The 22,802-nt window shown below is 36.0% G+C and overlaps 1 long non-coding RNA gene across 5 annotated transcripts in view; it reads left to right on the top strand.

Moving 5' to 3' along the window:
- Positions 1-22,802, top strand: part of LOC136037875 (uncharacterized) — a 155,514-nt gene that overhangs the window by 50,210 nt on the left and 82,502 nt on the right. Inside the window, exons 3-4 of one of the 5 annotated variants that reach the window (XR_010620066.1) lie at positions 667-836; positions 19,296-19,310. This is a non-coding gene — a long non-coding RNA (uncharacterized LOC136037875). Of the gene's footprint in view, positions 1-666; positions 862-1,472; positions 1,490-8,665; positions 12,989-19,295; positions 19,311-22,802 lie in introns of those variants that run through there. The other 4 variants (XR_010620064.1, XR_010620065.1, XR_010620063.1 and 1 more) reach the window with 4 other exon arrangements.

Here is a 22,802-nt window from a genome sequence, read left to right as displayed (position 1 = left end):
GGGATTCTCCCTCTAGATTTTGAAAAATACCTCTTATTGATATTTTCGTTGAAGAATATTGGAAGAACAAATAAACCATAGGATGGGACAGAGAAGTTGTAGAGAGACTGAGGAAAGGAGACATTGAGAAGCAGGAGGGAATGATCGACCTGAAAATTAAAATAGATATTTAGTTCTTTTTAATTTAAATTTCTGGTTATTAGGAGGGAGAGGCATTATATCATCAGATATTTGTCCCCTTTTTAGATATATGCTGTTGACCTCTGCTTTCCTGTCGTAACAGTTTTAGCAAGTAATGATTGCACTTACGCCCTATATGCATGGAGGCACTATTATGTTATCAACAGTACTTTCTTGGGTACCAGAAACGGTAAATTACTGCCCAGGCCTTACATCCAAAGAGGGCTGAGCTGGTATCAAGGAACTGACTTATTGTTATTGTAATAATATTTTTGCCTCTATCTTTAAAAACTTCCTGGCTGAAGGGCCATGAAACGGAGATCAGCACCGCCGGTTTTGACCTTAAGGGTCTAGCGCCGTCTTACTTACTTACTTTACCTTTAAAAAAGAATTTCCAACCCAGATAATGTTTCTGCTACCTACTTATTTTAGATAACGTTGAATATCTTGGAAACTAAAGTTTGTTAGATACTATTCTGATTTTAGATCCAAAGAAGTCTGCCGGAAATACCGAAGAACCAACTTTCGTTTTACCGAGAAGAAGCGCAAACAGAAAACAACTCTGATGATGTTTATGCTTTATATTAATCAACCATTTTGCTTGTTTTGAGTCAATGGTGAAAGTGAAACAATTACACCTACATCTGTTCCAGCAGGTAATTAAAAAACGAAACACAAGGATATATACTCTTTGTTTATGTAGGAAAATAATGATAGCACCGAAGCCATGTGGTTTAGACTATCTGAAAGAGTCCATTCTTTGTAATTTTACAGCTATAATTAACCCCGTAAAGTAAGATGAGTGGTTGCTCTCAGGGGCACCGATTCACAAAATGTCAGGGCACCTAGATTTTAATTATTTTTTATTAGTTCAGACACAAAAAAAGTATAAATTTTCTAATCTAGGAGGGAGCAATTTTGTAGATTTCTTTCAGTGAAAATCCCCCCAAAAAAAAGAAGTATTTCAAAATCCAGGGCTGAATATTCCCCTTCCCAATTAAATCCGTGAATGCCACTAATGCGAAACTCCAAAATGAAACGAGTAATTATACTCATGCAAATGGATATTTTCGATTGAATTTAGAAATAAAATTCTCAACTTTAGTTGAATAGATAAATGATGCTGGAAATGTATGTTTACCAAAAAAAAAACAAAAAAAAAAACAAAAAAAAAACTGAAGGACACATATCTATCATAGGCACCGCAATAGTGCTGCCTAAGTAAAGAGCGATGTGGACACAATATATTATTTATTTATTTTTAGGTTTTCCTTTTTTTTGTTTTATTCCAGGGCAATTCGTATTGTTGTAGAAACTTCGAAAAGGGCTCATTCGACTGGAAATTAAAAAGGCACTAGTCTTATCCCGAAATGAATCTGATAGAAATTTGAAGATGCCCATTTTTGTCTTAGAAACTCGAAAAGAGCTCATTCGATTGGAAATTGAAAAGGCTAGTACCGTTTTAATAGTTAAAAGTGATTGGAGGGCAATCAACCCTCCTCCCGTGCCCACCATTTCCCCAAACACATTCAATCACAATTTTGAGATAACCATTTTGTTCAACGTAATTGAAAGGTCCGAAATTATTTCTTTGAGGATGACATCCCCCCAGCCCTCGGGGCAAGGGCTGTAAGTTATGCCCTGGGGGATACATGGTATATATAGAAAGGGTGATCGTATAAAATTTGGATGGGGCTCATTGGATTGGTAATTACAAGTTCTAGTGCCCTTTTTAAGATTCAGAGTGATTGGAGGGTGGATAACCCCCCCCCCCATAACTTGTATTTTCCCGAAAAATGTTGAGCTGGCCATTTTGTTGTCGTAGAAACTTCGAAAAGGGCTCGGTCGATCAGAAATTGAAAGAGCTAGGGCCCTGTTTAATAGTCAATGGTCATTGGAGGGCAACTAATCCCCACCCCACGTCTACCATTTCCCAAACACATCCAATAAAAATTTTGAGACGTTCATTTTGTTCAACGTAGTTGAAAGTTCCGGAAATTATGTCTTTGAGAATAACATTCCCCCATGGCTCTCAGGGCATGGCCCGTAAGTTATGTTCTGGGGCATATAAGGTTTATATAGAAAGGGTGATAGTATAACTTTTAGAGATGGCTCATTGGATTGGTAATCAGAAGTTTCAGTGCCCCTTATTAGATTCAGGATGATCGGAGGGTGGATACACCTCGTATTTCCCTGAAAGGCATCTTATAAGAAATTTTGAGATGACCATTTGTTGTCGTAGAAACTTCTAAAAAGGCTCATTCGATTAGAAATTGAAGGGGCTAGTGCCCTTTTCATTATTCAAAAGTGACTGGAGGGCAACTAACCCCCCTTACACTCCAAAATTTTCCCAAAATACATCCAATCAAAATTTGGAGATAACCATTTTGTTCAACGTAGTTGAAAGGTCCAGAGTTATATCTCCCACGACCATTTCCCCAAACACATTCAACCAAATTTTGAAACAGCCATTTTGTTCAATATAATTGATAGGTCTGTAAATTATGTGTTTGAGGATGACACCCCCTCTCCACAGTCCTCAGGGCAAGGGTTGTAAGATATGCCCTGGGAGTATATAAGGTATGTATAGAAAGGATGATCGTATAAACTTTGGAGGGAGTTCATTGGATTGGTAATCAGAAGTTCTAGTGCTCTTTTTGAGATTCATAATGATCAAAGGGTGGATGCTCCCCCCCAGACTTTTGTATTTTCCCAAAATGCATCTGGTAGAAATTTTGAGATGACCATTTGTTGTCGTAGAAACTTCGAAAAGGGCTCAGTCGATTGGAAATTGAAAGGGCTAGAGCCCTTTTTAATATTCAAGATTGATTCAAGGGCAACTAATCCCCCTCCCACGCCCACCCTTTCCCCAAACTCATCCAACTAAAACTTAGAGATAACCATTTTGTTCAACATAGTTGAAAGGTCCGGAAAGTATGGCTTTGGGCATGACAACAACACCCCACCCCAAACCCCTCAGGTTAAAGGTTGTTGTTATGCCCTGAGGGTGTACAAGGTTTTAATATGAAGGGTGGTCGTATTAACTTTGGAGGGGGCTCATTGGATTGGTTATCAGAAGTGCTAGTTCCTTTTATAAGATTCAGAGTGATCTGCGGATGAACACCCCTCCCCTCGCACCCCGTTTTTTCCAGAAATGCATCTGATTGAAATTTTGAGATGGCCATCTGTTGTCGTAGAAACTTCAAATTCAAACTTTGGAGGGAGTTCATTGGATTGGTAATCAGAAGTTCTAGTGCTCTTTTTGAGATTCATAATGATCAAAGGGTGGATGCTCCCCCCCCAGACTTTTGTATTTTCCCAAAATGCATCTGGTAGAAATTTTGAGATGACCATTTGCTGTCGTAGAAACTTCGAAAAGGGCTCAGTCGATTGGAAATTGAAAGGGCTAGAGCCCTTTTTAATATTCAAGATTGATTCAAGGGCAACTAATCCCCCTCCCTCGCCCACCCTTTCCCCAAACTCATCCAACTAAAACTTAGAGATAACCATTTTGTTCAACATAGTTGAAAGGTCCGGAAAGTATGGCTTTGGGCATGACAACAACACCCCACCCCACACCCCTCAGGTTAAAGGTTGTTGTTATGCCCTGAGGGCGTACAAGGTTTTAATATGAAGGGTGGTCGTATTAACTTTGGAGGGGGCTCATTGGATTGGTTATCAGAAGTTCTAGTTCCTTTTATAAGATTCAGAGTGATCTGCGGATGAACACCCCTCCCCTCGCACCCCGTATTTTCCAGAAATGCATCTGATTGAAATTTTGAGATGGCCATCTGTTGTCGTAGAAACTTCAAAGAAGGCTCATTCGATTAGAAATTGAAGGGGCTAGTGCCCCTTTTAATTGGCAAAATGATTAGAGGGCAACTAACCCAACCCACGCCCACCATTTCCCAAAACAAATCCTATCAATATTTTCGATAGCCTTTTTGTTCCGCGTAGTTAATAGGTCCAGAAATTATGTTTTTGAGGATGATTACCCCCCCCCCCCCAGCCTTCAAGCCAAGAGTTGTAAGTTATACCCTTGGGGTATATATGGTTTTTATAGAAAGGGTGGTCGTATAAACTTTAGAAGGGTCTCATTGGATTGTTAATCAGAAAGTTGCAGCCCCCCCCCCCACGCCGTATATTCCACAAAAGCATCTGATAAAGTTTTAGGACAGCTATTTGTTCAATAAAGTCCAAAATTCATATAATTTGGCCTTTGGGGTGGACAGAATCCCTAAGAGTTTGAGGCTAAGGGTTGTAAGATATGCTCCAGTTGCATATAAGGTTCTAATGGAAGGAGCGGTCGTATGAACTTTAGAAGGGGTGCATTTGATCCGAAATGTATAGTTCTAGTTTCCTTTTAAGAGCCAGACATGATGGAGAGCACCTAGCCCCCTCCCTGACATCCTCTTTTCCCAAGCGTATTCAATTGAAATTGTGAGATACTCCTTTTGTTATCAATAGTCCAAAAATCCGGTAACAATGTCTTTAGGGTGGAGACAATCCCCCAGAAACCATGGGCATGGGTTGTAAGTTATGCCCAGGGTACATAAGGTTTTTTATGGAACGGGTAGTCGTAAGAACTTTGGATCGGATGGAGCACATTTGATTGAAATTTGTAAGTTTTAGTGCCCTTTTTAAGAGTTAAAAGTGAATGGAAGACAATCATCGCCCTCCCCCATACCTATTATTGCCCAAAACATATCGAATCGAAATTTTAAGAGAGCTATTTTGTTCAGTATTGTTGAAAGATCCAGTAATTATGTCTATGGGGATTTCAGCCTCCGCACAGTCCTCAGGACAAGAGCTGTAAGTTAGGCAATTCGTTCATTGTTTACAGAGTTCAAGTTTGAACTCTACTTTCCAAGAAGACGAAGGGTATTCCGGTGAGCCTTTCAAAGTATATTGAGGGGAGTGTTGAACAAAATCAACACACGTTATGTGTGCACGGATTATCAAAAGGATGCAACTATTATTTTTGTTGGTTTTTAATTCAACATACTAATAGCAACAATACTATGGATTCCTATAGAAACAAACTTAAAAGATGTAAAATATTATTTTTCCATGAAAAAGATTATGTCAATATAAAACGAACAGAAATCAGTTTAAAAACACTTTTTCCAAAAAAAACTAGTTTTTCAAAAAAAGTAAGGAGCTCCATTAAACCAAGAATGAGCAGAAATAAAGTCAAATAATATTCCAAGCCTAAAACTACCACAAATCACCATCAATAAATAAATGAAACCAAAACGAACAGAAATTACAATAAATAGCCGATTCAAACTCAAAACGAGCAAAAATTAACGTGTGTAGGTCTGAGAACCCCCATGTCTTCTCAAAACCAGAACAAAATTTGAAAATAGATATAGAAGATATATGAGAGGAATAAAGACCCAATTTAAAATTGTTAGTCAACTTTAACAGTGTGGAATTTAACTTGCCATAGAGTTGGTTATTGAAAGCCTAGAAACATAAACAGACAGAGTAAATAAGTAATATTTATATAATTTTATAGTAATATAAGAAACAGAAACGAGTAATATTTTATAGTAAGGCATTTAGTAATGTTTTTGAAGTTCTTATAAAATGAAATGACTTAATATCAACTTCATTGAAAAAAAGGAAGAAAAAAAGAAAAAGAAAAAAACTTATCAATGGATAGGAACTATTCAGGTTGAAAAGAACTTACAAGTGATTATTGTTATTCAACTGAAGAAACGTGTTTTTCATTACAAAATTACACTATTCACTGATCAAATGAACCCCCGAAGGGAAAAACCTTGTGAGAAAGAATAAATCTAGAAGGTATTTATAAAATGTATGGCTACTTCTTAGATGTGCTTTTGAGGGCTTACGTTTTGAGATTGTCATCGTTTAAGTTCTAGTACCTTTTATAAGATTCAGAGTGATCGGAGGATGAACACCCCCCCCCGCACCTCGTATTTTGAAATGAACATCTGTTATCGTAGAAACTTTAAAGAAGACTCATTCGATTGGAAATTGAAGGATCTAGTACCCCTTTCAATTGTCAAAATAAGTAGAGGGCAACTAACCCCACCCACGCCCAACATTTCCCCAAACAAGCCTAATCAAAATTTTTAGATAGCTTTTTTGTTCAGCATAGTTATTAGGTCCAGAAATTATGTCTTTGAGGATGACTAACCCCCGCCCTCAAGCCAAGGGTTGTAATTTATGGCCTGGGGGTATATATGATTTTTTATATAAAGGACAGTCGTATAAACTTTTGAAGGGGGCCATTGGATTGTTAATCAGAAAGTTGCAATCGCTCCCCCCACGTCGTATATTCCACGAAAGTATCTGATTAAACTTTTAGACAAAAGTTTAGACACAAAATATACCTGATTTTGAAATGAACATCTGTTGTCGTAGAAACTTTAAAGAAGACTCATTCGATTGGAAATTGAAGGATCTAGTACCCCTTTCAATTGTCAAAATATGTAGAGGGCAACTAACCCCACCCACGCCCAACATTTCCCCAAACAAGCCTAATCAAAATTTTTAGATAGCTTTTTTGTTCAGCATAGTTATTAGGTCCAGAAATTATGTCTTTGAGGATGACTAGCCCCCGCCCTCAAGCCAAGGGTTGTAATTTATGCCCTGGGGGTATATATGGTTTTTTATATAAAGGACAGTCGTGTAAACTTTTGAAGGGGGCCATTGGATTGTTAATCAGAAAGTTGCAATCCCTCCCCCCACGTCGTATATTCCACGAAAGTATCTGATTAAACTTTTAGACAGCTATTTGTTCAAAAAGAGTCCAAAAGTCATATAATTTGGGCTTTGGGGCGGACAGAATCCCCAAGAGTCTGAGGGTAAGGGTTGTAGGATATGCTCCAGTGGCATATAAGGTTTTTATGGAAGGAGTGGTCTCGTGAACTTTAGAAGGGGTTCATTTGATTTGAAATGTATAGCTCATGTTTGCTTGAAGAGTCGGACATGATGGAGCGCAACTAGCCCCCCTCCTGGAAATTCTCTTTTCACAAAACGTATTCAATTGAAATGTGAGATACCCTTTTTGTTATCAATAGTCCAAAAATCCAGTAACAATGTCCTTAGTGTAGACACAATCCCCCAGAAACCATGGGCATGGGTTGTAAGTTATGCCCAGGGCATATAAGGTTTTTATTGAACGGGTAGTCGTAAGAACTTTGGATTGGACGGAGCTCATTTGATTGAAATTTGTAAGTTTTAATGCCCTTTTTAAGAGTTAAAAGTGAATGGAAGACAATCACCCCCTCCCTCATGCCTATTATTGCCCAAAACATATCCAATCGAAATTTTAAGAGAGCTATTGTTCAGTATTGTTGAAAGATCCAGTAATTATGTCTATGGGGATTTCAGCCTCCGCACAGTCCTCAGGGCAAGAGCTGTAAGTTAGGCAATTCGTTCATTGTTTACAGGGTTCAAGTTTGAACTCTACTTTCCAAGAAGACGAAGGGTATTCCAGTGAGCCTTTCAAAATATATTGAGGGGAGTGTTGAACAAAATCAACACACGTTATGTGTGCACGGATTATCAAAAGGATGCAACTATTATTTCTGTTGGTTTTTAATTCAACATACTAATAGCAATCAATACTATGGATTCCTATAGAAACAAAATTAAAAGATGTAAAATGTTATTTTTCCATGAAAAAGATTATGTCAATATAAAACGAACAGAAATCAATTTAAAAACACTTTTTCCAAAAAGCAAGCTTTTCAAAGAAAAGTAAGGAGCTCCATTAAACCAAGAGTGAGCAGAAATAAAGTCAAATAATATTCCAAGCCTAAAACTATCACAAATCACCATCAATAAATAAATGAAACCAAAACGAACAGAAATTACAATAAATAGCCGATTCAAACTCAAAACGAGCAAAAATTAACGTGTGTAGGTCTGAGAACCCCCATGTCTTCTCAAAACCAGAACAAAATTTGAAAATAGATATAGCAGATATATGAGAGGAATAAAGACCCAATTTAAAATTGTTAGTCAACTTTAACAGTGTGGAATTTAACTTGCCATAGAGTTGGTTATTGAAAGCCTAGAAACATAAACAGACAGAGTAAATAAGTAATATTTATATAGTTTTATAGTAATATAAGAAACAGAAACGAGTAATATTTTATAGTTAGGCATTTAGTAATGTTTTTGAAGTTCTTATAAAACCAAATGACTTAATATCAACTTCATTGAAAAAAAGAAAGAAAAAAAGAAAAAGAAAAAAACTTATCAATGGATAGGAACTATTCAGGTTGAAAAGAATTTACAAGTGGTTATTGTTATTCAACTGAAGAAACGTGTTTTTCATTACAAAATTACACTATTCACTGATCAAATGAACCCCCGAAGGGAAAACCTTGTGAGAAAGAATAAATCTAGAAGGTATTTCTAAAATGTATGGCTACTTCTTAGATGTGCTTTTGAGGGCTTACGTTTTGAGATTGTCATCGTTTAAAAGGGTTTGTATTTCTAGAACCAGATACTCCTAATTAAAGGATGTCAAACCCATCAATTCCATGATGGTCGAGTACTGACCAAAATTCGATTTTATCGAAAAGCAACTAAAATCGCTAAAAAACAGCTTCATGATCCTCGAAGAGCGAGTGAAAAGATCGAAAATAGACTTGACGATATTGAGCAGGAAGATAGGGTGGATTCGCTTATTTTCAGTGGTGTCAAACAAGCTCCGGGTGTTAAATCCATTTAACAATAATTACATGGGTGATTATTTTTCGAAGATTGGTAGTGTTATACAGAATGAAGTGTCTAGAGGTGGTGGTGCCGTCAATATTAACACACATCCTTTAAGCATGCAGGATGGGTTTGAATTTGTACCATGAACTGTTGAAGAAGTTGAAAAAATTGTTTGTAGCCGTAAATCAAATTCTTCTGGTGTAGATGGATTGAACCTAAAGGTGTAAAATCGTGTATTAACAGTATTATCTCGGACAAGATGGGCGTACAGGTTACTGTTTCGGAACTAACTAAAGTGTATAGATTTACCCTTCCAGCGAATCCTACGCGGCCTGATATGATTGCCCCGGTACTCGCCCAGTTTTTGTCTAAGGATGTGGCTAGAAAGGTATTTGCTGCCAAGAGGAAACTGGCCAAATCTGGTATATTTGTGTCAGAAAGTTTAACGAAGAAGCGACAAGAAATACTGCAACTGGCTCGTGATAGGTTAGGTAACCACAACGTATGGTCCGATCACGGCCGTATTTTTGCTCGATCTGGAACTGACACTCCGCCACGCTGACTGTGGAGTCCTAACGACATCTAATCTGAATGTTTTTTCCCTATAGTAGTTACAAATGTTTACTTTAGTATTTAGATTCTTTTCGTAGTCATAGGATATATTGGATAATATTTTGTCGAGTGATGTTGGTAGCCGGTCGGAATTTTCGGATAAACAGCCTGCAAGGCTTACTATATATGTTGCTGTAGATGATGTGCGGGCACCCGTTATGCTGTCCGGATTCCAGATTCTCCACTGGAATTGTCATTTAACTACTTCACATGAAGATGTAGTTGATATAATTAACAAGCTTGACAGTGAGGTGCAAGTGATAGGTGTTTGTGAATCATTTATTAGTGAACAGCGTCCTGCTTCGTTATTTAATTTTCCAGTTACACACTTATTTCCAAGAACCGGTGAGCGATGGGAAGGGGAGATTTAGCATTTATAATCAAGGATGATGTAAAATTTAATGTAAGGGAAGATTTGTCTTTATGGATTGAAGGTAAAATTGAAACTTTTGCCATTGAAATAGTGATAAGTAATAATAATCCACTTCTTATTTCATCGGTGTATATAAGTGCTAGCCCGGATTTTTTCCTAGAGGAATTTGAAATTTTAATATCGGAAATAATTCAGAATTTTAATCAAATGGTAACCATGGGTGACTCTAATTTTGATTTATTAGATCTTCAAGCCAAAAATTTGGACTTCCTTAATGTCATGCTTTCATTTGGTCTTTTCCCGTTAAATTCTATCCCATCCCGGTTAACGGACCATTCTTTAACTTTGATTGATAATGTATTCGTCAGTGAAGTTATGGTGGAAGATAGCACGTGTGACGTATCTGAACCATTCTGGTTCGGACCACTTTGTAAAATTAACAGAAAAAATAAGATTCTTCGGCATGACATAAAAGAAGTTAATCTGGCTAAATTTAAAAATGAAGTTAGTTCGTTGGATTCGGAGGTGGTTTACATTGAAATGGATGATGCTTCAAAACCCTGTGTTTTAGAAAAATTGCCCATTTAAAGAAATTAATTGCAAGAAAGCTAAACCAAGAAAGCCATGGATTAATGATGAAATTTTGAGTTTAATAAGCCAAAGAAATAAATTGTATTGTCATTATCTTGATAATCCATCTGAAGTGATTTTAAATGAGTTTAAAGAGTTGAGAAATTATATAAATAATTAAAAAAGAACTGCAAAGAATGAGTATTATTTAAACCGTTTGAAGAGTAAGGAAGGTAATATAAAAGATACTTGGGAAATTGTCCGTGAAGTGTTAGGATGTGAAAAAAAAAGATACGAGTATAACCGATTTAAAACTAATAAAAGAATTATTCATGATAAATTGGAAATAGCAAATTAAATGGGTGATTATTTTTCAAAGATTGGTAGTGTTATACAGAATGAAGTGTCTAGAGGTGGTGGTGCCGTCAATATTAACACACATCCCTTAAGCATGCAGGATGGGTTTGTACCATGAACTGTTGAAGAAGTTGAAAAAATTGTTTGTAGCCTTAAATCAAATTCTTCTGGTGTAGATGGATTGAACCTAAAGGCTTTTAATTTTGTGTCGGTGTATCTTTTGCCGGTACTGGTTTATGTAATTAATGTCTCAATGGTTAAAGGACATTTCCCGTCGGAACTGAAACGGTCTAAAATCATGCCTTTGCATAAAATTAGGGAACCCTCGGACCCCTGTAACTGGCGACCAATTTCCATTTTACCTTTATTAAGTAAAATTTATGAAAAAGTTATTTATAAGCGACTGTATGATTTTTCGGATTCGAAGAAGATATTGTACAATGGACTGTTTGGTTTCAGAAGTGAACATTCCACTAGTCATGCAGTACATCTTCTTTTAAGTTTTGTTGATAATGCGCTTGAAAATAATATGGTTCCTTTAACTGTTTTTGTAGATTTCTCTAAGGCTTTTGACACTGTTGATTTTAATACTCTTCTAAATAGACTAAGTGGGCTTGGGTTAGGTAGTACTTGTGTAAAGTGGGTTTTATCGTGCTTGCATGGCCGGACTATCAAAGTTGCTTTATCAGATATATTAAGCAGAGAATTCGGTGTTAAGTGTGGAGTGCCTCAAGGTTCCGTGCTGGGACCTCTACTTTATCATATTTATGTTAATTCGTTGGCTTCACATGTTGGGGTTGAGGCACTGACCTCTTTCGTGGACGACACTGCGATAACAGTAATTGGTAGTTGTTTTGTGCAGGTTGTACATAAGGATAATTTAGCACTTGAACGTTTGCGAGTTTTAAAGTAGGTAGTTCCCTAGCAGTTAACGCATCTGAGACAAATTATATTATCTTTAGTAGAACAGGTAGGTTCTGTAATAACATTTTAAATAAAAAATGTTTTTTTTATTAATGTTTTATGTTTTAACAAAATGTTTAAATATATAAGATTGTTATAATATATAAAATGTATAATATTATATATAAAATATATAATGTTTAAATATATAAATAAATGTTTAAATAATATATAAAATGTTTATATATAAAATGTTAAATAATAATTAAATGGTAATTTTTTTAATTATTTAACATTTTAAATAAAAAATGTACTAACTTTTTTTTTACATTTACCCATCAAACAAGTTTTTGAAATTAGGTATTTTGGGTTTTATTTAGATAATAATATTAGTTGGAAAAAGCATTGTAGTCTTTTTGTTGCAAAAATGGCTAGGGATCTAGGAAATCTGAGACGTGTAAAAAAACATTTCCATTCAAGATTTAGAAATCATTTTCCCTTGTTCATCCTTATGTAGATTAGGTTGTATTCATTGGGCCAGCAATTTTTTGCTAATTATAAAAGGATCCAGATTTTGAAAAATAAAAGTATTCGATTGATTGCGGACTTAAAAGAGCAGGTTTGAATCCAAAACTATTGCTAGCTTTTTCCGGTGTAATATTTTAAATGTTGGTCAGATTCGTGACTACCAGGCATCAATTTTTGTGTTCCAGAGTATGAAATACATATGCCCTGAGTATTTTCATGATTATTTTTCCATGAATCAGGAGCACCATAATTATGATACAAAAAATTCACAACTTTTAAGCCATAAAAAAAGAAAAGCAGTCAGATCATCATATGTGGTTTATAATCTGGGACCTTCTGTTTGGAATAGTCTGCCGGCTAGCATCAGGGAGTCTGACACTTTATATAGGTTTAAAATAAATTGAAAACATTTTATTTAACTAATATATTTTGAAGGGCAGGAGGTTTTTGATGTCTCTTTTTCGCAAGTTTCTTGGAGTGGGGTGGGGGCTGAAACCAGTAAATAATATTTAATGGGATTATTTTGTTGCGTTGTGTTCATGTGTATGTGTTGTTGTTTTTTTTATATAAGATAGGCTAGGTGGATAATCATGAAATGTTATGTTTAGATATTTATTTGTAATATATAAATCATAATTTGCAGCAATCATGAATTTGCAGCACAAGTCCTTAGGACTTTCTTTTTGCTGCAATAATTTATTAGTGTTGTCATTTTTATTTATGTTTATATTGTGGATAAAAATAAAACCTACCTACCTACCTACCTACCTAAGTACCTGCAAAAATGTGGAGTTTTGTAATTTTTGCCAGATGAAAGATCACAAATGCGTGTTCATTATTTTTCCCCAGGGGTGATCTTATCGACCCAGTGGACCAAGAGCGTCGGAAGAGCACTCATTCTAACGAAAATGAAAAGATCTAGTGGCCTTTTCAAGTTATCCAGAAAATTGGAGGGTAACTAGGTCCTCTCCCTCGCCACGTTTTTCCCATAATCGTCCCATTAAAATTATGATATAGCCATTTTGTGCAACATAGTTAAAAAACCCATTAACTGTGTCTTTTGGAGATAAAATAACCCCCCGCAGCCCCAGGGGGAAGGTTTTTAAGTTCTAAGATTTGCCCATTGTTTACGTACAGTATTTGTTATTCGGAAGTTCGCATAAATTTATTTGAGTCGGGAGGGGAGGACGAATTTTCTGCCTGGAGGGGGGTTGCACGGGGAGTATTTTCCACGGAGAAGGAAGTTTTCAGGGGGTTGAACTTTTCAGGGAAAATTTTACGCTGGGGGGATTTGCCAGAATTCCTATACGAAATTTCTTTCTATTTCTTGCTTTCTCTAAGAACAATGCGGTTTTAGAAAAGGTAGAGGATGTGTCGACCATGTTTTCACTCTTAGGTTAATAATTGAGAAGTCCCTTCGTTGTCAAACACCTTTGGTCCTCAGTTTTATCAATTATGAGCAAGCTTTCGATTCTGTTGATAGAACAGCGTTAACAAAGGTCTTGTCGTTATATGGTATACCTGAAAAATACACTAAAGTGATTTGCGCTATGTACGAGAATAATACTGCTGCCGTTAAGGTAGGAAATGAGGTTAGCAACTGGTTTTGTATTAAATCAGGAGTTAAGCAGGGTTGTGTTCTATCCCCCTTTATATGGATCATTTTGATGGACTTCGTCTTAAGGAGCACAAGAAAGGCAATTGGTGACCATGGAATCAAATGGGGAGGAAGAACGCTCCTGGACTTAGATTATACTGATGATTTAAGCATATTAGATGAAAGTGTGAGCAAAATGAACGAATTTTTAGAGGTTTTACGAGTTCAGGGTGCTAAAATAGGCTTGAAAATTAATGTTAAGAAGACTAAGTCACTAAGGCTAGGAATAAGTGAAGATGAACAGGTGACATTAGGTAACGAAAAGATTGATCAGGTTGGGAGCTTCAGTTACCTTGGTAGTATTATTAGTAAAGATGGTGGGAGCAGTGAAGATGTTAAAAGTAGAATAGCTAAGACTCAGGGTGTTTTTTCACAGTTCAAAAAAGTTTGGAAGAATAGAAAGATAAGTCTACAAACCAAGATCAGTATATTGGAAGCTACAGTGATGACAGTGGTCAAATATGGCTCTGAAGCATGGGCATTCCGAAAAGCAGATGAAAATTTACTAGATGTTTTCCAGAGAAATTACCTACGGATTGTTCTGGGAACCCGGCTGACTGACCGTATTTCAAACAGTAGGTTGTACGAAAAGTGTGGTTCAATCCCGCTTTCTGGGGCTATAATGAAAGAAAGGTTGAGATGGCTAGGCCACGTTCTACGGATGAAGGATGACAGATTACCGAAGATTGTCCTTTTTGGCCAACCGTCTGGGGCTACACGGAAAGCAGGTCGTCCTTGTCTGGGTTGGGAGGATGTCATAAATAAAGATATAAAGGAAATGGGAACTTCCTGGGAGGGTGTAAAGAGGGAGGCTTTAAATAGATTAGGTTGGAGGAAGAGCGTGCTTAACTGTGTTGGCCTCAGGCGGCTTGGTGCTGCAGTGAGTTATTAGTAGTAGTAGTAGTCTTTACCGATTCAATTTTACGTGTGGAGATGTTAAGTTTAATTTTCCAGGGTAAATTTTTGCCAGGGTTGAATTGTCCAGAGGATATTTCCCTGGGGAGGGGGATTTTTCTGTGGATATCCTGGCGTTATTTACAAACTGATCCGAAATTAAATTTTTAAAAACGAGTTTTTTCAACTTAAAGTAAGGAGCAACATTAAAACTTAAAACGAACAGAAATTATTACTTAAATGATGGGGTTCGCCCCCTCCTCAACATCTCGCTATTTATGCTAAAGTTTAAATTTTGTCCTAATTCTATAAAAGCGATTTCCTGAAACGGAAGGATCATTTAATTGGAACAAATTAGTTTTTTACGTATAGAAAAGTTTTAGAGTGAAGATCGAGGTGCTGAGGAGGGGACACCCCCTCTAATACGTAATAATTTATGTTCGTTTTAAGTTTTAATGTTGCTCCTTAGTTTTAGGTGAAAAAACTTGTTATTTTTTTATTTTATTTCCGATAAAAAAAACGTAAACAATATATGACGCTGATAGACACAAATACAAAGGCTCCACTGCCTTTAGGCTCTGAGCCTATAAAAGGCACGCACTTCGGAAGGGTTGGGGTTCAAGGCCTTATCCGTCTGTGAAAGACATCATAGGGAGCTGAGTCCTTATATAAATGGCAGGAACTTTATATAAAATGAATAATCACTACTGTCTTACGTAGATTTAATTAATACCAAAGCTATCCTCAGCCTTCTAGAAGAGTGCAAGCGTTTTGCCCACTGAACGTTTCTTGTCTAAAGAATCTGCACCTAGTACTGTAGCTTCGGATATCAGCACGACTGAATAAAAACGTCTGAATGTCTCACCCACAGATGACTGAAAAGGACCAGGAAAAATGCACTTCTTCTTGAAGCACAGACTAAGATATTTGTGATTGATCAAGGGATCTTAGGGGCTCGACACACTTCTTTTGGCACTGATTTCAGCAGTTCAGTGGGCCCTTTGTACGAGATTTTCAAAGTTAAACATCATAGACATCAGTAGTCAACTTCAGGTTATCAATAGTTTCATGATTGATCTGAACTTATATTTAGTTCTTTTATTATCATGATTTAGTTTCTTTTTGTCAAAAATTTTGTTCTTTTAAAATTTTTATTGCATTAGAAAGATTTTAATTAAATTTTAAATTATTTCCTTATTAAATTATATTTTTTTTATTATTAAATATTTATTTATTATTATTACTATTATTATTTAGTTCCTTTTATTTTAATGCTGAAAAGAAGGAAACAATTGAGAATATTCTTTCTTATGCGTTCACGATTTTTTTGCAAACCGACACCGAAAAAAGGTACGTATGTCCAGCCCTTTAATCTAAAGCCTATATTCTCGAACGAAGATTTGGAAAGAGTATCCGTAATATTTCATACCCCACCTCGTTCCTTGTCAACTAGGTAGTGTTTTGGCGTTTTCCGTTAGAGCGGGGAGGAGGGAAGGAATGAAGAGTATTCTTCAGAGGACATCCCAATTCGAACTCGCTAAAATAGCTTCTCAAAGTGAACCATCTAACCATTATATCACTAAAAGTAAACGCCAAACCCTGTTTGTCAGTAAGAGATCAACTTAGACGCGGAGGCTCCGTCTAGCTGTCACGTCAAGTGTTACGCTCTGGGTATAAAATTTTTTGTAGTAATTGGAGCCTACCTCAAAATGCTAGCGGCAAAAGTTCAACTGAAAGAGCTCATTGCATTTCTAATTTTTTTGAAAGAAACACTTTTCAAACAAAGTTTTTATATCCATATTAACATTTTGATGTTCAAATTTTTACCTGGTGTATCTGTGATGTATAGTGCTGTCGGTATCTTATAATAGAATATCACTTGGTTCATTATACATCAGAAAATATGTCAGCCGAGAAACTTAATCTGGACTAAAATGGCAGATCTACATATCCCTCAGCAAATCGGATTTTTTTTTTTTGCATTTAGCTCAATCAATGTTCTGGAACTACAAGCTTCTTGCAGAAACAATGGAATCTATTTTTCTATGTCATTCTATGTGGCTTATTCTCAACAAATTAGGTCGCTTCAAATCAAGTGGAAAAACAAAATAAATGGATTTGTGTCAGTTTTTAATGTAGTTTCTTGTTACCAAAAAACTGATTTATTAGAGGGGAATTTCTTTTTAGAAAGAGGAAAAAAGTTTGAAAAGTAAGAGTGTCGAAAAGACGGATATTTTAATTTTTTGGAAGTAACAAATATATTTTCTACTAGACCGAACTTGTCATATTTTTATTTTGAGTGGGTTTCATGTGTCTGTCATTATTTTATTCAAATAAAAATTACTGCACTACTTATTGCCCTTTTCTTTATTTCTGTTTCAGACTAAAGAGGCTATGTCTTAAAGCCCATGCTATAACAGCAAAGCAGTCTCTTCAAAATGATTCCTTATCTTCTTCTTCTTCTTTGCAGTAACAGCGTTCAGATTCTTCAAGTGTTTTGTAGTGTGGGTTCGCAAAAAGCGTCTCTGGTATTCTAGCTTGCCACGACACGTGGCTGTTTCTAATTAGCGATTGTTCTTTCTAGGTTGGCTACAAAATAGTTGATGTTGGGCCTTTGGTCAGCTAGCTGACAAGACCCCTAAATAACGGGAAAAAATAATTAATCAATCGTCAAGCCTTTCCAAGGTTTGGTTTCCTTCTAAATTCCTTGTCGACTTAACTTTTGTCAATTTTTTCTTAATGTGGTTGTTCTTTTTATATTCTTTACCTAATATCTAACATGTTTTTCTCTTTATATATTCTGCATAAAATTTTGGTTTAGCTCTTGACGTTACCTTATTTATGTTTGCGGCTTATTTACTTTTCTTTTTTAGTAGCAGTTTTGACCCAAAAATGCGAATTTGACCCACTGATAATTGCGATAGCCACCTTTTATACAATAAAATCATATCTTAAAACTTCGGTAAGTCCAAAGGGATTTCATTAAGCCTGTAGGCTAGGTGTTCTTCAGTGCATTCTGTCAAGATTGGTGTCACACTAGGAAATCCATTTTCGTCATAAGTCATTACCAGGGCTCCCCGTGAGGTGATTTTTTAATTGCTCATTTTTTGTGTCGTTTTATCAAACGTTTTATTCTTTCCATTTAAATGAGAAAAGAAAGTGTCCCCATTTAAAAACTTATTCTTAAAAAACCCATTATTTATGGCTTTATTTGCAAATTTGTGCACCCATCAATGAAAAGCTGGATAGCTGGCCTGTGGCCTGCGGATGAGGAACGTGACCGGGAATTTGAGAGGAAAGGTGAAAATTGAAGATTTGGAGATTGGACGAATGCGAAGGTTAATTTAAGAGTCACTAATAGAATACAAGAAGCCTCGGTATTGATGGCTGTAAGTTATAGTTCTGAAACGTAAATCTTTTGAAAGATATGCTACACTATTTCCAAAGGAATTGTCAAGAATAGTTTGGGATGTCTATTTCATGGACTGTACCTGTACAATAAGTTATTTAAAAAAGTGTATCAACACCATGGTTTGGAGCTATGATGAAAGAGAGGTAAGAAGGGTTTGGCAAATAATTACAGATGAAAGACAATAGGCTGCTAAGAACCTTACTTTTTGGTTGTTCAATTGGGGCCAAACCAAAACCAGGACGTCCTTGAACGGAAATAAAGAATGTCGTAAGAGAATATATAAAGGAATTTTGAACTTGCAAAGGATTAAGGAGTGAATGGTTTCAATAAAAAGTAATTAAAAAGAGTGCTTATAAATATGTTGGCCTCACCCAGATTGGTTTAGCGAGTGTGTTGTGGGGACAACGTAAAGGTGGTAGAATGTGTTAATACTTGGTGTCGTTGTTTCTGACAAAATAGGGTAATCTTTTGCTTCAAGAACATCCTTATATCGTATGATTCAAGCTGCATTTAAGCTATGAGCTTACTTGAAGGCATGAAATATTTAAGGACTTCAAGAGCTACGCGACCCAGTCCAGTTAGAAAAATGTCTCTTAGAGTCACAAGATTAACGATTAAAATGAATTGGTGCTACCATTCTTTTAAAAATTTGGATGGTTAGAATATGGTCTTAGGCTCTTAATAGAAACGGCATCAATCCAGACCAAAAGAATAAGATATTCGGAATGTAGAAAAAGGGTTCTTAAGCTTCGTCTCACCAATTGGCTCAAAAATAAATTCGTAAAAATCTTGGCCATGTGGACCCTATGCAGAAAACAAAATTTGAAAGTAATTTTGGCAGTGTCAGTTCGTGGCACTCCATAAGAGGCCTAACATTTTTTTCGTTTCTGACAGGCTTGTAACTTACAGGACATGCAGACAAAACATGTTTATAACCTAAACACAATGTGACGTACCCTAACGTAATGCAAAACATAACGTAAGAAAATTCTTTGAAAAGCATTCAGATTAAAAAAAAAAAATGGGCTGAACAAAAACATTGTGAGTGGCATTTGATCAAAAAAAGTTTTGGTTCCTTTTTGCTGAAACTAATTTTTTTTCAGGTTTTGCTTGTGCATAATGGCCAACTTGACCCCAAGACTTACGGACATAAGTTTTAAAATCTTAAGAAAAACAATTCTCTCCTTTTTAAAATTAGCAAAGATTTTGAGATATAAGATTAATTTAGCATTCTTATTCCTTACCCTAAACGTAATAACTGAAGTCCTTTTGCTCTCTCCAAAATCTCCCTTAAAGTCTTAATTCTATCCTCCATGTTATTATATATATCGGTTTTATTCATATCTGTATATCTATATTTTATAGATATACTCCTTTGATAGCCCAGATAAATATAGTCTTTTTATTTACCTAAATACTTCGTTGCGAATAAATTAAAAGTTGGTTTGGGGCTAATAGTGCCAAAATCTTAAGATTGAACGATTTAAGTGCCTAGATGTGAAGACAGATAAAAAAAAAGAAGAAACAAGGTAGAATGAATTCCCAAGTCAAACTTGAAAAGAATAGAAATTACCACAAATAGAAGTAGAACTACCGCTACCTGACCCTTCTAAAGTTCCGTAGTGCCATCTGCGATTCACTGAATTCAAAAAAATATTTTAAAGATTTTCCTCTTATAATTGTAGCACTAGAAAATCAAATCCTTGCACGGTTTTCAGGAACTAATGATTTTATATGTTATACAATACGTCAACTCTCGTGACTTTTCCAGTAATCTTGATAGATATGGTGATTTTCAGTTTTTTCTTTTGTTTCTGCAGATTTTTTCGCACAAGAAACATTGTTCAAAATACATATCGTTTTCAATAAAATATAAATGACACCTAGGCCGTGTAGAAGGATTGAAAGGGAAAAAGGGATTATACCACCCTTGTTTAGCCTTGATATGTTTTATTTTTTGATGTGCTGTTTTTAGTATTATGATAAATAAAAAACCCACTGCTTGAAATATAATCCGTTTTTAGTCAGCTGAAAAGGGCACTCTGGCCCTTGATGGAGTGTTGGGGAGAACCATACTCCGGTCTGTGGTAATTTCAATTCCTTTCTAATTTTAATTGATCATTTACTCAAAAGCGTATCTAGAATTTTTAGTGTCTCTGGACAATATCGATTTCCCCCTTCCCAACTATCACTCCAACCAGATTATAGTATTAATTAAAAAAAACAAAAAGAACCCAAAAAAGTCAGAAATCAATTGTGCTTCTTCTTAGAGGATTTGCCCAGGGGCAGCTGCCCCACCCTGTCCCCCTAGCAGCACAGCTGAATTCATTTCAGTTTCTGTTTTTTTTTCTATTTGTCTCATTTACTCAACTATAGCACCGTGCGTTATCTTTTTTAAATGTGACTATTATTTTCAATTTTATTTTGGTTTGAACTGCATTCTTTCGTTGATTAAAATAAAAAACAAACAACAAGTTTTTTGAACTTAAAGTAAGGAGTAACATCAAAACTTAAAAAGAACAGAAATTGCTATGTCTATGAAGAGCTTTCCCCTCCTCACTACCTCACTCTTTACGCTAAAGTTTGTTTTAATACTTTTGAAAAAGCTATTTATTGTTCTAATTAAACGACCCTTGCGTTTCAGAAGTCATTCTTAAAGAACAGGGAAAGAATTCAAACTTTAGTTTAAGGAGCGAGGTTTTTAGGAGGGGGCGACTCCCTTACTATACGTAATAATTTTGTTGGTTTTAAACCGTAAAAAAACAGTTTTTTATTTAATTTCTGATCTTTTTCTAAATAATGCCTGGATATCTACCCTCCCCCTCCAAAGAGAAATTACCCTCCCCACGGAAATATTCTCTAGACAATCCAATCTTGGTGAAAATTTAACCCGGACAATTACCCTTAGCAACTCCTAGCGTAAAATTGAGACGAAAAAGAGAAATGAGGACATATAAAAAGAATTTTTGCAGGAATTCTGGCAAATTATTCAAATATAAAATTTTCCCTGACAATTTTACCCCTGGAAACTTCCCTTCCAATACAAAATTCCCCTTGCGAAAACCCCCAGCAAAAACTTCATCCCCCACCCACCCGAAAATGTATGCATACTTCCCAATAACAAATACTGTGCGTAAGCAATGGGTAAATTCTATAATTTTAAGACCTTTCCCCTGGGGCTGTGAAGGGACCATGTTGTATCCAAAGGCATAGTTATTGGGCCTTTCAATTATGATGAACAAAATGGCTATTTAAAAATTTTGATCGGATAATTTTGACAAAAAGAGTGGGGGAAGGGGCCTAGTTGTCCTCCAATATTTTAGGTCACTTAATAAGGGCACTAGAACTTTAGTTTCCGTTTGAATGAAGCCTTTCCCGATATTTTAGGAGCAGTGGTTTGACACAATCATCCCCGGGAAAGACAAAAAAAAGGGAACTGGAACTTTTGATTTTCAATCGAATGATTCCTCCCCCCCCAAAAAAAGTTCATACAAAAATCTTTTCCAGTAAAACCTTATGTGTTAGCAATGACCAGCTAGCTTAAGTTACAGCCCTTGTCCAAGGAGCTGCTAGTGGGCTTGTTAACCCCAAATGCATGGTTATTTGACCTTTAGACTTTTTTGAAAAAAAATAGTCTTTTCTTAAATTTGGATCGGATGGAGTTGAGGGGAATATGTCAGTTAAGAGAGAGGCTGATTGTCCTCTGATTACACCTGATTCTTCAAAATTGAACCTGAATTTTCAATATCCAAATCAGCCTCCTTCAAAGATTTTGACACTATCCCTTTTATAAAAACCTTAAATTTTAACAATTGATAACTTGAAGTGACCTACAGATTGCTGATATAGGTGTATCAGGAATTTTTTTTTGGAACGGCTTACCGTATCGAGATAAAACTTCTGGGGTATGTACCTGCTACTACTGCTATTTAGACTGCTGCTACTGTTACTACTACTACTAATTCAACACTATTATTGCTACTACTGCTCCTATTACGACCTCTACTACTTTTAAAGTACGGTAGTACTATTAAGGCTACGCATATCAAGTTGAAAATTTTAAAGAATGGGGAATTTGAGGGGGAACTTGAACTAAATCAAAAGAGACTGTGTGCATGTAGATAATAAAAATGGTGTATCCCAAAAAGGGATTTCTGTATTCATTTGAAACTTTCAGAGGATGCTTAAAGGGAAGTCAATTCACCTAAAGGAAATATCGACACTCAAGCCTGGATTTACAACTAGGTCCCTAGGTCTGGACCTAGGGGCGCATAATGCAGGAGACAGAATAAATTATTACTGAATAATTTTTTCCTGTCAAAACTGGACTGATGTGATTTATCGTCGCCAGGTGCACTCTGCCGCCACGCTGCCTGATCACAGAAAAGTGACTTTAGAATAACATTGTGATTCCATGATCACTTCTAAACTTTCAGATGTCTCCCAAGAATGGTAGCTGAGAGTTTTGTATTACCCCTCTCTTTCATCATTTTTCACATATAAGTTGTGTTCTGTTAATTCCATCCCTTAGTCCCAAATTTTTTGGAATAACCCCGAAGATCTTGCAAAAACGGAACAGCGAAAACACTTGGTTCTAGAAGCGTCAAAGC

The sequence above is a fragment of the Artemia franciscana genome, chromosome 17 (genome assembly GCF_032884065.1).
Source record: "Artemia franciscana chromosome 17, ASM3288406v1, whole genome shotgun sequence".
In the NCBI taxonomy this organism is placed as follows: domain Eukaryota; kingdom Metazoa; phylum Arthropoda; class Branchiopoda; order Anostraca; family Artemiidae; genus Artemia; species Artemia franciscana.
The sequence above is the reverse complement of the archived record's forward strand: the minus strand, read 5'-3'. Positions and strand labels throughout refer to the sequence as shown.